This window comes from Ambystoma mexicanum, chromosome 8 (genome assembly GCF_040938575.1).
Source record: "Ambystoma mexicanum isolate Mex_15411 chromosome 8, UKY_AmexF1_1, whole genome shotgun sequence".
Taxonomy (NCBI): Eukaryota; Metazoa; Chordata; class Amphibia; order Caudata; family Ambystomatidae; genus Ambystoma; species Ambystoma mexicanum.
In genome coordinates, this window is record NC_090929.1 from 1,614,660,826 (window position 1) to 1,614,676,612 (window position 15,787).

At 51.9% G+C, this 15,787-nt stretch overlaps 1 protein-coding gene across 1 annotated transcript in view; it reads left to right on the forward strand.

Moving 5' to 3' along the window:
• Positions 1 to 15,787, forward strand: part of TDRD1 (tudor domain containing 1) — a 2,044,642-nt gene that overhangs the window by 462,435 nt on the left and 1,566,420 nt on the right. The window lies entirely within an intron of this gene.

Genomic DNA, 15,787 nt, shown 5'->3' on the forward strand with positions numbered 1-15,787 from the left:
GGCCGGGTAGAGCAACATATACTTGTACCCTGCTGCCCGCAATCGCCTCTTGACCGCCCCAAAGTTCATGCGACTGCGCTGCACTTGCAAGGTGTAATCGGGGTAAGCAGTAATGGTCGCCTCTCCTCGCCGTATGGTGCCCCCTTTACGAAAGTGCTCAAGGATCCTTTCCCAATCCCGATAATTGAGGATCTTGGCGATCACAGGCCTAGGTGGGTTCCCCGGCGGTGGTCTTCTACTCAAGGCCCTATGCGCCCTCTCCACCGCAAACCCCTGCGACAGGGCTCCCCCAGTGATCTCCTGCAGCAGCAAGTTCTCAATAAACTCCGTGGGATTCTGGCCCTCAGCCCCCTCCGGCAGGCCCACGATGCGAACGTTGTTTCTCCGGGCACGTCCTTCCGCCTCTTCAGCCCTACTTTCCAAGTTGCCCACACGCTGCACCAGGGCATGGATATCGCGCTTATGTGCAGTGCAGTCCGCCACAGTAGGGCCCATCTCCTTTTCCAAAGTTTCCGTGCGCTCAGCCAGGGCCCGCACATCCTGCCTCAGGAGGTTCACGTCCTCCTGCACCGCCCCAACCTGTAGTTCCAACGCGGTTTTCAATTCGGCCACGGCAAGTTGGAGCCTGGTCTCCCACGTCGCCTTCAAATCCGCGATCGCAGCGAGAACCTCCTGGTTCGCACCACCGGCGGCCATCTCCTTGGTCTGAGCCTTATCCTTGCTCCTGGCACCCTTCAGGCCGGGCGACGTCTTGGCGTATTCGTCGAGCGTGGGCTGTTTATTCTTCGCCCTCAGAGGCTTGTTCGACATATCTCCAGTCAGGAGCGTCCCTCCGGTCGCGCTCCGGTCCAAGCCAGGGAGGCACTATGCCCATACGCCACGACTCTGTTGAGAGTCTCAGCTCGCCCAGCGGTCTCAGGCACCGCTGTTGTCCGGCGCTCCCCCCAGATGGGCAGTGTCGCGCTGCCCCCTTCGTGCCGCTGAGAGGGCGCACGTATGTTGTGGTCCCAATCTACCGCTCCTTTGTCTCCTCGTCAAGCGGCGGCGGCCATTTTGTCATCCGTCGAGGTCTGGCCGCCAGTGCTTCATTCGGCTCTTAAGTATCCGTGCGCACTACGAACCCATATAAAAATGTGTCCTCGCGTGCAGCCGGACTTCATGTACACAGTCTTCCAATTTTCGCCAAATCACAGCGGTCCTTGCGCGGTATCAGTCGGATTATGTACGGATCAGCGGGAGCTCCCGTTCAGGCACGTCCTTTCACATGGCTACCAAGCCACGCCCCCGTTACGGCCCTTGTTGACTCTGCTCCAGAACCTCTAAAAACTTGTGGCTACTGTCAGCAGTCTGCTTCAGAACAACCTTGACGCTGCAGACAATGCTGGATGCATTATTGCAGAAGGCACTATTATCAAGCGCCATGGCTGGCTTAGCCAGTCCGGTTTTAAACTGGAAACACAGGCAACCTTGCTCAATATGCCAGTGGAACCAAATGTGTTATTTGGCAAAGCAGTGGAGGATGCTCTGAAGTTGGCCAAAGAGGAGTATGACCCACTTAAGTCCCTTGGCCAATTTACCAATAAGGGGGAGAAACAATTTTTGCCGTTTTCACATCCAAAATCACCAAAGAGGCTCCAGATATGGACAAAACCAAAATACATTGTGGAATAACAACCAGGGTTAAGCGTCCCAAGGTTATCCTAGAGGCCAGTGCAGAGGCCGAGGCCGGGAGAGACCCTCCACTTCAAAGGGTGGAGGAACAACTCCCAAACAGGGACGTCCCGCTACAGGTTACCTCCCATGCCTCCCCAGTTGGGGGACCGATTTCAAACATCACCCTCGCATGGAGGGTATAACCACAGACAAGTGTTAGGCAGAATCCTGTGCAGTGCCCTTAGGGACCACTGCACACAATTAAGACTACAAGTGGTAATACAAGTTTTACCTTTGGTACAAGCCTGTACTACTATGTTAAAGTGGTAGCATTAGCGGACCAGCCAGGCTTATCTCAAGAGTATATGAGCAGTAGCAGAGATTACACAAAGGGACCACAATTACTGTGACTCAAGGTTTCAGGTAAAAAATATAAGTACATTTATTTTTAAACCATTTGTTATAAACACGACACTTCTAATAATTCAAAAACCACATGTAAAATATACTACAACTAACCAATTCACTTTGTACGGTACATTCAAGGTAAGTACCCTGTGTTTTAGCAGACCGGTGTTGTGAAACAAAAGACGTTACCGGGAATACACTTGTGATCACTTTTTGACAGTAATGACAGTTCGGTCTTACTAAAGAAACGCGTATCCACGGCAAGAGATGTTACCGGGGCAAAAACACACTTAGCACCTGATATACCCAGAGGGAGTTGGGGGCAAACATCATAGGCAATACATTTGTCAAGGCAGACAGAACCAGAGAACACTCTTAGACAGAAATTCAAAAGTCAGTAGGCCGGAGCCAGTGTCAAGTGGAACCGGGTCCCTGTTGTCGAGGATCACACAGTCTGATAGTTCACGATTCAACGTAGCCAGGAGTATTTAGATATTGTCAACAGGGGAAGCAAAAGTTATAAGGAGGGAAGACTGGGGCAAGCCTTGGAGGCGAAGAAAAGGGATTCACCCTAATTCCTCAAGCAGAACAGAGTACCTTATTCAAGGAAGAGGCTGGTGCCACGGCAGTTGTTCCTGGTAGTTTCCTGCAGACCCACAGTTAACGGAGCTTTCGGGATGAAGGAGGACGTCTGAAGGGGTCTGCACCACGCAGGGATGACGCCGGCAGCAGTGATGGTGAATAAATGGTGCGCTCCTTAAAAACAGGAGAGGCTCTTCAGCTGGCTATCCGGACCACTACAGCAGCGCGCAGCGATTTCGACCACGAAGAGGATCCTCTGGCTGTGGAAGTTGAGCTGGTTGACCCCACCAATCTCAAGGGAAGAAGACTCCGGACTGGATCTTCTCTAGTCGTTGAAGGGTAGATAGCTCAGGACTGCAGCAGGGCTTCACCGGGACGGGATAGTTGCAGCAGCCGTCTTCTTCTCCGCTTCTCTATTGTTCCTTGTAGTTCCAGTGGCGACTCCGACTTCCAGCCCAAGATATCTGCCTTTTATGCAAAAATCCCCCATTCGCACAGTCTGGCTGTCAATCACGCAGCAGGGGGGTTGTCTGGCCCGGACAACCACCTCAGCAAATCATGGCAAAGTGCGGCTCGGGTTTCCTAGGATACCCTGTGCAGGGGGTGACTACACCCCTCCCTCACATTCAGCCCATCTAGACACCCAGGTGCCTAGAGGAGGGCTTCTTGGCAGAAGCCCGCCAAAAGATAATGAACAAAGAAGGCAAATCTGGTTTGCCGCGCAAAGTAAACACAAGAAGGACTTTAACAAAAAGAAATGGCGAATAAACCCGACCGGAGCCAAAAGAAAAATTATTTGGTGAAGCGGGTTTAAGTTTGAGGCTAATATAGTAGCCTACAACAATACCACGTTTATATAGTATAATCGCGGTAGAAAAGTTAGGGTAGATACCACTGCCACCAGCCACGTCTAAATGTTAAAAGAGCGAAACAATGCTCTAGGAGGTACAGATGAAAAGGGCTAAGGATTAACCCTTTCCGGTACTCCATGTAAGATGGGGTGTACTGGATCTGTGGTTAAAGTGACAAAATTAAAGTTAATGGCAACTTTACCCTTTTCTGGGGGACAGTAGTCAGCCTCAGAAATGGAGTCGGTGGGAAGTCTAAAAGACAACCCTGTGTCACTGAACTGAAGGTGCTGTGTAACACACAAAAGGGGGCTACTGAAGTGGTGTACTCCAGAGTCCACAATCACAAAAGCAGATGAACTACACATGGCAAAACACAAGTAAGAGTTGGAAAAGGGGTACACTCTTACCAAGTGGATAAATAAACTCCAGAAATCCAGCTAAGCTGCTGAGGGACTCACTAGGTAAGGGAAATTAGCCATTGAATGAGAATTCTCCCTAACAACAAGTGGGTGTTGTCGACAGTAGCGGGATGCTATTATTTGGAACTCTTAAACAACATCAAACCTCCCCCCACGCCAAAGGAAGGCACTAAGAGAAGAACGCATCTTGATAGAAAAAGTCAATGCGCTACTCCTCAAAGACGTTATCGAGATCGTGCCTTCAAAAGAGATAAACAAGGATATCTATTCAACATACTTACTTGTACGAAAGAAAGATCTAACCATGCGCTTACTGTTAGACTTGCTCCCTGCGAACACGTATGTAAAGCCACAAACATTCTGAATGACTACGCTACAAGAGGTTATTCACCTGTTTTAAAACAGGGGGATTACATGGCCACATTGGATATGAAAGATGCTTATTTTAATGCTCCCAGCACACAGAAGACTCTTGCGGTTCAAAGTAGCAGACCAGCAGTACCAATTCAAGGTGCTGCCCTTCGGTATAGCCTCGGCTCCAAGGGTATTCACCAAGGCATTGGTGGTGGTGGCAGAGCACCTGTGCAGGGATATAATCCCAGTTTACCCCTACCTGGACGACTGATTGATCACAGGAGAAACTCCCCATCTTTGCAGACAAAGCATGAAAAGAACCATAAATCTTTTCTTCCAATTGGGTTTCTCAATGAACGAGAAAAAGTAAAGTCTTGTACCAAACACATCAAAACAGTTCCTAGGAGCTGTATTAGACACAAGAACAGGCTTAGCCTTTCCGTCCATGGAAAGAGTGCAAAATATGCATCGGCAAATACCCCAGTATCAAGCCGGTCTCCAGATAATCGTACGCAAAGCAATGCGATTACCAGGCATGATGGCATTGTGCATAGATCTGGTTCCACACGCATGTCTGCGCATGCGACCAATGCAGGAGTGGTTGGCGGAACAATGGTCTCAGGCATGTGGTCAGTGGGACGATCTAGTGGTTATTTTGCCAACACTAGTACAAAGTCTACGCTGGTGGTCAAGAGAAAATCTGTTCAAGGGGAAAACCCTTCTACGATCCGGAAGCGCAAGCCATTGTCATAACAGACGCGTCACTTTCCGGGTGGGGGGGGCTCATTTCCTTCACTACACAACACACGGTCTGTGGACACAGGTCACTGCACAGAACCAATTCAATCTGCTGGAACTACTGTTAATCCAGATAATATGCTGGCCTGTTACGAGTTATCATAAGTATAATTTCAGATCCACATTTCCAGATATATGCTGCATTTGTTATGCCATTGAAAGCCACATTTTGCCAGGCAATTTGCCAGAGAAATAGGCCCTGTAATATGAAGGGTTTGTTTAGAAATGTTGCAATGTTTGCATTAGAGACACGCTTGTGCATGCACTTGGAATGCACATTGATCCATTTATGTAGTGCTTAGGTTGAAGAGAAATGTTGCTAGGCACTAGAGACATGAAATTGGTGTTCTGAGCCACACACTGAAGAAGAGACGCTTTCCGCAGAGTTTTTTTATGGTGCACTGCGAGTTCGAAGAATGTAAACGGAGGCAGGCAGATATAGGTTGCCTTTGCCCGAGTAGAAGAGAAGACGGTGGCTTATCTGGCCTTGTGCTGTCTGAGAGAGAACAGGAAGGTGGGAGGGATATGGAAGTAGTGCTTTGCACAGCTTTACGGTAGAAAGTCCTTGGCTGTATGCGGAGAAGTGGTATGATTTAGCAATATGAGACGTCTCCATGCCATGCAATGAACAAGATATGCTAGCCTGTTCATGTCAGTGAACTTGGAGAAATGCACACGCCATCAGACATCATGGCGCTTGCTTTTAGAGAACGCTTAGCTAGTAGAAATATGTATTTCGACATGTAACCTTAGTGATAACTTAGTATATCCATGAGTGTGTTTTAGCAGTAGATCAGATGGAGATGCAGATGGAGTTTGGAGCAGATGGAGTTATGCAGCAGTCATTAGAACAGTTGGGGATGCAGACCGATTGGGGAGAGCAGTTTGAGAGCAGTTGCAGGAAAGCAGCATGAGAGACCAGCCTGATAGATGACCAGATCGGTGGGGGCCAAGGAGGGAGCAGAGAAAGGGGCCCGGTTCGAGTCTTGCTGAGATTTGGCTGTCTAGATGAGATGCGGGCAAAGCAGTGAGGCTACCTGAAAGAGTGTTCGCATTCAGTGGGGAGTATTGTTGAATGAGGCCTGCTGATTAGAAAGCTGTTTTGTTAAGACCCGTGCAACGGGGAATTGGCACACACACTCGCAGGGGGTTTTGAGGTTTTCTGGAAGGGGAGATCCTGCCATTCATCAGGCAGGGATTGTCTCATTAGAGAGTGCCAATGTGTGCGTGGGTTGAAAGAGGGAAATGCTGACGATTAGAAATGCTTAGCTATTAGCTTTTAGACTCAGCAGGACTGGGTAATTGGGCGGCTAGCACAGAAATCAGAAGGGCTGGGTAGATCACAGTAAGTAGTGACCCATGTATGGGCTTGCAAATTTGCTTTTTATTAGTGTTTTTAGTAGTGATTTTATCATGGAATGTAAGGCATGAATAAAATAAATTTGATATGAATTGAACCGATTTGTGTGTGTTTTCTTTGTGTTTCATGTCTCATTTCGTGTCTTTTCTAGTGTTTGGTTTGTGTGTCCCCTAGCATAGCAATTCGGCAGTAACAGTGTGTACCTCCACCCTGAGGTATATTTGCAGTTTCACACTACTAGCAGTACTCAAAGCACTCCTGGCATTCGAAGTGCAACTAACGAACCAGTAGGTTCAAATTCTGACAGACAGCACGTCTCCCATGTTCTCCAGCATGGGGTCTGGCATGGATTCACATGCTCATGAATATGCCCCGTTGTTAGGCCGGGAATCCTCGATAAAGAAAAAATCAGTTTCCGTTTCATTTCTGATCTGTCTTTCTCAGTAGTAACCAATCACTGGTCTCTGGGTCATACTGCCCCCAGCCAATGACTGCCCTCTCCCTAAGCCCCGCTTCTGGCAGCCATCTTCAGATTTTTACCGCACGCTCAAGTTTTGGGAGTCCTTGTGTGTAGTTCTCGAGCTTTTGCTGCGTTTTCGTGCTTTTTTCAAAGAGAGTTTCTCATTTTTCGGTCAAATAGAGCCTTAAGCTCCACCGTCTACATCCGATTAACGGGGATCCGTGTCGGATTTTCTATGCCCCTCGAGGGTGAAGATTTCGTCGAGTTGCGCTTCTTGGAGGAGTCCAGGAGTTTGAGGCCTACCCGAACATGGCCCAGGAGAAAGGAAGCTCGACGGCCGGAAAGCTGTTCAGGGTTTGCCCTGGATGCCAGCTGCAGAATGTGTTAAAGGAGGACGAGCTCTCGAAATGTGTGTACTGCCTTCATGAGGACAAAACGCACGTGGAGGACTGTGCGTTTTGCAGGAACATGTCGGAACGGACCATCAAGGACTGACACCTTCGTCTCTCCAGCTGGCTGGAAGGAAAGAGCCCGTTGGGTGAGAAGAAGTCCGAGCGGTCTTCTAAGTCCTGTGAGGGCGCCCCGGCGATGGGGGCCCAACAGAAGGCAAAGAACCGCGAGTCTGCGGGCACTGGGAAACGCCAAACGGTCGGGTTCCTCGACTGCCAGGCAGGGCGCATCCTCCCCAGCGCCATCAACCACGAGCCAACGCTCTGGCTCAGGGAAGAGGAAGGCTGAGAACCCGGCGAAGCTTCTGGAGAGGCCCCGGTCGAGCTCGAAGGATCCAGCCGAGGGGGAGCGAGGCAGTGAACCCCCCACCCCCAAGGTGAAGGCCACAGGCCCACAGAAGGTGGTAAAGGCCTTGATTCACCTGGCCAAGGCCTCTATCGAGGAAGTTGCGGCGGCCCTGGCGCAGCCTGTTGAGGCTATACCAGAGGAGGCGACCTCGGGGCCCAGAGTCTCCCTGCCTCCGCGGAGGGAAGCCTCTTTCAGACCCATCGAAAAGACCCCCGTGAAGACCCCGGCAGAAAGAGGGGAGGGGGGCGGTGGCCATTGTGGACACAGACACAGCATCCAAGGAGGACACATCATCCGAGGAGGAGCTGGTAGAAGTCCTAGAGGGCCTCGACGAGGGCACAGTCCTTCTCCACGTGCGTTTTATCCTCATGAAGGCCTGTTCCCCCAGGAGGGGATCCCGATGAAGAGGACGACGAGAGCGACGGCGGCACCAGCGAGGGCCCTAGTCACCCGTAGATTCCAGAGCCGCAGGACAACTCGGCGGCCATTTTGTTGGCAATACAATCCTTATGTTCGGAGATAAGGCCGAGATTGCCCTTACCACCGACGGAGGAACCGGAACCAGCCTCGACGGAGGAGCCAGAGCCAGGCCCGGCGGTAAGCCCCCCAAACAAGAGAAGACAGATCCACCCAACCCTGCCTTTTCAGCTCTCGCGGCCTACTCAACCTTTGCCCATGTCCCCCGTCCCTCGGGATGACACGAACGGCCACGACGGGTACAGTCGACGATGACGACGGCGGTGCCGACGGCTCGGAGCTCCCATCGCTCCCAGCCCGAGCCTCCCCGCCCGACGAGATCCGATCTTTCCATGCAATGATTGCCAGTGCATCCAAGCTTTTTCCACTCTGCCCTGAAGAGAAGGAAGGTTTCCTTTACCAACGGCACGAGGCCAATAGGAAAACAGTCCTCGCCGTGCCTCTGCTGGATGACATCTTGGATGATGGTCTCACCCTTCTCAAGGACCAGTCTACGCGCCTGCCAAGAGGGATCGGTATGAGAAGAAGTACCAGGTCCCCGACGCGGCCCCTTTGTGCCTTAGGACACAACCGACCCCTGACTCGGTCGTCTCAGCGGCGGCCAAGAAGAAAGCTGGGAGGGCATCGGCCTCAACATCAACTTCCTCGCCGGACGGCGAAGGAAAGAAGCTGGATGCAATGGGACGAGTTATCTCGTCGGCGGCAACAACGATTAAGGTGGCCAATGCCCTCGCTATCGTGGCCCGCTACGACTGAGTTATGGTACAAGATCGCCCCCCTGTTGGACTTCCTACCAGACGACAAGAGGGCCGAGGACCTGGAGATATTGCAGGAAGGTGAAGTGGCGTCAGACCACGCCATAACGGTGGCAACAGACATTGCTGACACCAGTTTCCGCCAGCTAGGCAACAGCGTTTGCCTTAGACGACAAGGGTGGCTCAAGGCGACGGATTTCCGGCAGGACGTACAAGCCAAGGTTTTGGACATGCCGTTCGATGGGGACAATCTGTTTGGGAAAACAGTGGAGTCCCTCCAAACCATCAAGGCGGACACGGAGGCAGCTAAGGCCCTAGGTGTTCTCCGGCAACGAATGCCGGAGCAGCGGAGGCAAGCAGGGTGCCTCCAAGGGATTTGGCGGTGGCTCCTCTACGTACCGCCAAGTGGCCCGCTCCTCGTCACAGGAAGCCTTTAGAGGACGTGGCAAGTCGGGTGGACCCTGCCGTCGTTGCCAGGGAGGCCAAGGCAGCAAGGCGTCCTCCAAGGAAGATTGAACAGACCGTGGTGTCGGGCCCCCACCGAAGCACCCTGGTGGGAGGCCGGCTGGCGAAGTTCGTCAGCGTATGGGAGTCCATCTCCACCGACCGTTGGGTGCTCGACGCCCTGGCCCAGGGGCACGCCCTCGAATTTCTAAAAAAGTGCCCGCGCATTCCACCAGTGGTCAGGAAGGAAAATCGCATCCCTCAACTGCTATTGGAGGTAAGGGCGATGCTCAAAAAAGGTGCCATTGAGTTCGTCCCGAAGAGGCTCCGGGGCTCCGGAGTATACTCAAGGTACTTCCTTGTGAAAAAGAAGACAGGAGGATGGCGGCCCATCCTGGACCTGCGATGACTGAACAAGTACATCAAGGCACAGAATTTCCGGATGGTCATCCTCCAGCACGTGCTGGGACAGCTGGAGGAGGACGATTACCTGTCGTCGTTGGATTTGGAGGATGCATACTTTCACATCCCCATTTTAAATGGACACCGAACGTTCCACAAGTTCGTGGTCCAAGGGCGGCACTACCAGTTCAAGGCCCTCCAGTTCGGACTGAAATCGGCACCCAGGGTTTTCACCAAGTGCCTCGCTCCAGTGGTGGTGCGGCTGCGCCTACAGGGGATCCACGTCTAGCCCTACCTGGACGATTGGCTCATCCGCGCAAGGACAAGGGAGCTCGCCGTGGAACACACAGTGAAGACCGTCCAGCTACTCATGGACCTGGGGTTCTTCCTCAACTTCCCCAAGTCCCACCTGGTCACCTCGCAAGTCGCACTGTTTCTGGGAGCGAAGCTCGACACAGTGGTGCGTATGGCCTCACCGTCGGAGGAAAGGACAAAGGCCATCGTAGGCAAGGTGCAGCGTCTGCTGGCCACGGACGTGGCCAAGGTGAGGTCCATTAAGTCCCTTCTCAGGATGATGTCCTCTTGCATATATCTCGTGCGCCTGTGCAGGCTTCGGAGACGCCCTCTATGGGATTTCCTCGACGCCCGCTGGATACAAGCAACGGGCAGCTTTGAAGACAGGATCCCTCTCAACAAGACCTTCCTTCGAGCAATCCGGTGGTGGGGCACCCGCGCTCATCTGGCGGCAGGAACAGATTTTCAGACCCCCGCCCACCAGGTGACGGTGACGACGGATGTCTCCCTGGAGGGGTGGGGAGCGCACACCAGAGATCTTCACGCGAGAAGCCTTTGGCTCCCGGAGGAGAAGCTGCTCCACATCAACATCCTGGAGCTCTGGGCAGTGTTCTGGGCCCTCAGGTCCTTTCTCCCGTCCCTCAAGGGCACAGTAGTGAGGATCTTCACCGACAACACCACCACAATGTTTTACATCCGGAAGCAGGGCGGAACCAGGTCCCCAGCCCTATCCAAGGAAGCCCAGGATCTGTGGCATTGGGCCGTCGCCCAAGGTATGTTTCTGGTACCCTTTCATCTGGCAGGGATAAAAAACACCATCGCCGACTCACTCAGCAGGGAGCTGCGCTCGTGCCACGAGTGGGAACTGCGCCAGGATCAAGTGGAACGACTCTTCCGACCATGGGGCGAACCCCAGATCGATCTCTTCGCGACGGCAGCGAACTCCAAGTGCCGGAGGTTCGCCAGCAGGTTTCCCCAACCGAGGAGCATGGGCGATGCTTTCTCGTTCCCCTGGGATGGCGCTGTTCCTTTATGCATTCCCGCCGTTGCCGTTGCTACTCCGGCTCGTCAACCAGCTCAAGAGGTCCCGGTGCAGGATGATCCTCGTCGCACCGGCGTGGCCGAGGCAGATCTGGTTCCCGGACCTTCTGGACTTGTCAGCGTCCACACCAGTCAAGCGACCGACGGACGCGGATCTTCTCTCCAGAGAAGGAGGCGCCATTCTTCATCACAAACCAGAGTTGCTGAACTTGCAGGCCTGGCTCCTGCAGCACTAGAGTTTGGAGGATACGACATCCCGGTCGACTGCATAGAGGTTCTTGCAAAGACCAGGGCATCCTCAACTCAAGTGCTACGGACACAAATGGAAGAGGTTCTCTGTCTGGTGCCGGGCACAGAAGATTAACCCTCTACGGATTACAGCCCCTCAAGTATTGCTGTACCTACTGTCTTTGGCCAAGGCTGGCCTATCTTGCGCTTCCATCAAGGTACATCTGGCTGCCGTCTCACGTTACACCAGAACTACGGGACGGGCGTCCTTGTGGTCTCGTCTGGTGAAGGAATTTATGAAAGGACTGTTCCGATCATTCCTGCCGGTGAAGGCCCCTGCCCCGGCGTGGGAGCTCAACGTGGTACTAACTAGGCTCATGGGGGCCCCATTCGAGCCTATGCATTCAGTGCCGTTGAAGTTTCTGTCGTGGAAGACAGCATTCCTCGTGGCCATCACCTCTGCACGACGAGTGGGAGAGATCCAGGCCCTGTCTTGCAAGCCCTCCATACTTGACTTTTCACGACACGAGGGTGGTGCTGAGGACGCACCCCTCCTTCATGCCCAAGGTGCCGTCGGACTTCCACCTCAATGAGCCCTTGGTGTTGCCAGTTTTCTTCCCGTCGCCTTCGTCGCTGGCTGAGAGGACTCTGCACTCGCTAGATGTAGCTAGAGCACTGAAGTTCTACGTGGACCGCACAAAGAGTTTCTGGAAGACATCACAGCTGTTTGTGAACTTTGGACCTGTGAATCAAGGGAAGGCTCTCTCGAAGACTTACATTTCCAGATGGCTCTCCGGCTGCATCATGCACTGTCACCGGTTGGCAAACCGACCGCTGCCCGGCCGTCCGAGCCCATTCGACCCGAGCGATCGCTGCTACTACGGCGTTCCTGTCTGGTGTGCCCCTGCTCGACATCTGCAGGGCTGCTACGTGGAGGTCGACGCACACCTTCACGAGATTCTACTGCGTCGACCGGGATTCCAGGGAGGAGTCCAGGGTCGGCCAAGCAGTGCTGCGTAACCTGTTCGCCTAAGGTGAGCCTGGTGAGGAGGTAAGAGTTGCTTAATGTTGAGTTGTTGTATTGCTTGATATTGAGCCTTGTGCCACCTCCCGTGGTTGTGCATGTGTATACTGCTATGTATTCTTATATTCATGAGCATGTGAATCCATGCCAGACCCCATGCTGGAGAAGGAACAAGTTACTTACCTGTAACTGTTGTTCTCCAGCATGGGTCTGGCATGGATTCACATGTGAACCCTCCCGCCTACCCCTCTGCGGCTCTTCACTTGGTCATACTGCCACTTCACGTGCTACAAAATCTGAGGATGGCTGCCAGGGGTGGGGCTTAGGGAGAGGGCAGTCATTGGCTGTGGGCAGTATGACCCAGAGACCATTGATTGGTTACTACTGAGAAAGACAGATCAGAAACGAAACTGATACTGATTTTTTTCTATACCGTGGATTCCCGGCCTGACGATGGAGAATATTCATGAGCATGTGAAATCATGCCAGACCCATGCTGGAGAACAACAGTTACAGGTAAGTAACTTGTTCCTTATTGTGCATGCCTATTTATCATTATTAACGTTATTAATCAATATCAGTTGTAATGCTGAAAATATTCCCCTTCTATGTTCTCCAATCCCGCAAACACCAACACACCTCTCACCCAACACACCTCACACGTCTCATCAATTCCCTATCACAACTTGTATTTTTGAACCTCGCTCAGTCATACACATACTCACATCCTCTGTCACACTGCCAAGTCACAATTTGCGCTCTCTAGTCCCTGCCAAACTCCAAATCATACTCCCAACTCACACTCCCCAATTCCTCCGCAGTATACAGTCCTTCATTCTTGCATGCTATTTCTGTATCTTTATCCCATTCTATCACATTCTTCCCTCATCCTTTCTCCCAATCTGCAGCTTACTGCCCCTTTCCGGCCAACCCCTCTCTGCTTTTGGCCCACTAATACCCCTGAGCCCACGTTCTTTCCACTTTCTGTACCTCTGCTCTCTGATTTCTGGCTCACCGCCCCACTGCATCCGCTCTTCTCTTGCCCACCACTTCCCCCTCTGACCCACTGCTCTCCCTCTGATCTCCCTTTGCTTTATTGCCTACCATGACTTAGCTCACCATTCACTCCCCTCACACTTCTCACATATGGTGACAATTTTTCAATTTTTGAAGAAAACTGTAGATTTTGTCCTAATAAAATGTGGCATCTAAATGATGACCTATTTTTGGAAATGAGCAAGCCACCTTAATCTCAAAGGTGACCTCCGCATTTCCACGGGGCTGAGCTGTAGCGCAAATGATGCGCTGGTCAGCCACCTTGAATAGGTTTGTGATGGAAGCGCTCTCCCGGCAATGGTCTACAGGCTCCCCGTGCATTTGACTTTGACTGGCCCTTAAGAGTCCTGCCACTGTAAAATGCAACCCAAAAAAACACATTCCTATCCCATTTGGGGAACAGAAATGCAAGGGAGACAGCAGCTGTCGCACTTAAAAATATATATATATTTATATATTTTTAAGTATTGCATGCGTCAGTAGGGTCAGTCAAGACCCTGTGAAGCAGTGGCACCCCTCGTGCACCTATTTAAAGTGGGCACATAGGGTGGCCAACAATTTCTAAACATTTAAAAGCACATCTTGCTTGTCAATTTGGGATTCACTTTTAAATGCGCAGAAACGCCCGCTGATTTGCGCAAATGGGTGAAAAAGGACATCGGAATGGGCACATATAACAAGCGTCCATGCAGATGCCCTTTGTGGATTGGACTGCTCTTTTCTTTTTTGCTTAAGTGATGAAATGTGCTTGTGCATTTCATTTATTGAGTCCAAAAGAAAAAGAACTGATAAAACTGGCCCCTTGAGTTTTTTAATTTTTTTTTCTTCAGAAATTGCATTTTATGTGAGTTTTTGCAAAAAACACCAATTTCTGCGCTGTTTTGCAAAAACGGACGTTTTTTTGGCATTTTGTGGGATCGCAAAATCGCTATAAGCAGGAGGGTCTGATTTTAGATCAGGGTCCATCCACTGACCCAGGGTTGCCTTTTCACATGGCGTTACAGAAAAGGTTGGCTGCTACTTGGCAGACCCCGGAGTCTCTTCCGGCGGTCAACAAGTCGTTGACTAAGAAATACTGCCCGTCCAGTAGTGACCCAGGCTTCCTATCCACTCACCCCACTCCTGAGAGTTTGTTGCTTCAGGCGGCCATGGCCACCTCAAGGCAGGCGCCGTACCCTACCATCCCTCCTGATAAAGACGACAAGCACTTCGATGGATGGGCACGCAAGGTATTTTCAGCTGGGAGTATGGCACTGAAATCTGCCAACTCCACCTGTGCCTTGGCAATATTTTCACACACTCTGTGAAATTGTCTCTTTGGCGGCTGAGCATATTCCCGAAGGGGAAGAAAGGGATGGGTTTCTAGCTGTTGTGCAGGATGGCAAGGATGCCATGTGTGAATCCCTTCAGTCTGGGTTGGACACGGCTGTTGGCGTTAGCCGGTCCAACGAGCACCGTGATACGCAGGTTTGCGTGGTTGCGGAAGTCTGGTTTTGCTTCAGATTTGCAGGCCAGCCTTCTCAACATGCCCTTTGATGGTTCTCATTTGTTTGGCAGCAAGGCTGACGAGAGCCTTGAGAGCTTGCAGACCTCCACAGCCTCTGCTAAATCTTTAGGCGCAGCTGTGCGTCAACCTCCTCCTTTTCGTCCTAGGGGACAGTAATGGAGACATGGTTCCTTTTCGTTACTACACCTCTTTTGGTAGAGCGAGAGGAGCAGCCAGTCAAAGGGGCCACCATAAAAGTACTCGTGGTGGACGGCGAAGAGTTTCCAAAGCCGCTCAGGCGGCTGCCGCAGCCGCTCCAAAACTGCTAAAAGGCCAGGCCCGATTGTTCGCCGGTTGGGGCAGACTGTCTCAGCATCTTGAAGATTGGTGAGCCATTACTTCAGATGCTTGGGTTCTGGAAACAATAGCCAATGGCTATTGCCTACCCTTGCTTAGTCGGCCTCCTGACAATCCACCGGGGTAACTCTCTTTGAAGATTCCGGATCCGCTCCCTGTGCAGGAAATATTGACCCTTCTGGAGAAAGGCGCTATAGAACTAGTGCCTGTGGCGGAGGGGAACAAGGGCTGGTATTCCCCATATTTTTTGATTCCCAAGAAAGACGGAGGACTGAGACCCATCTTGTTCTTGCGTTGCTTGAACAAGTTTCTCAGGATGGACAAGTCCTTCAGGCCCTTCGACTTCAGGATTGGTTGGTGTCTCTGGAACTCAAGGGTGCTTATTTTCAGGTGCCTATCCATCCAAAGCACAGAAAATACCTGAGGTTTTTGGCTGGCAACTCACACTTTCAGTTTCGGGTCCTGCCATTCGGATTGACTTCCGCTCGAGGGTCTGGTGGTTGCAGTGTATCTCAAGAGAGGGGGGGGTTCACGTCTACC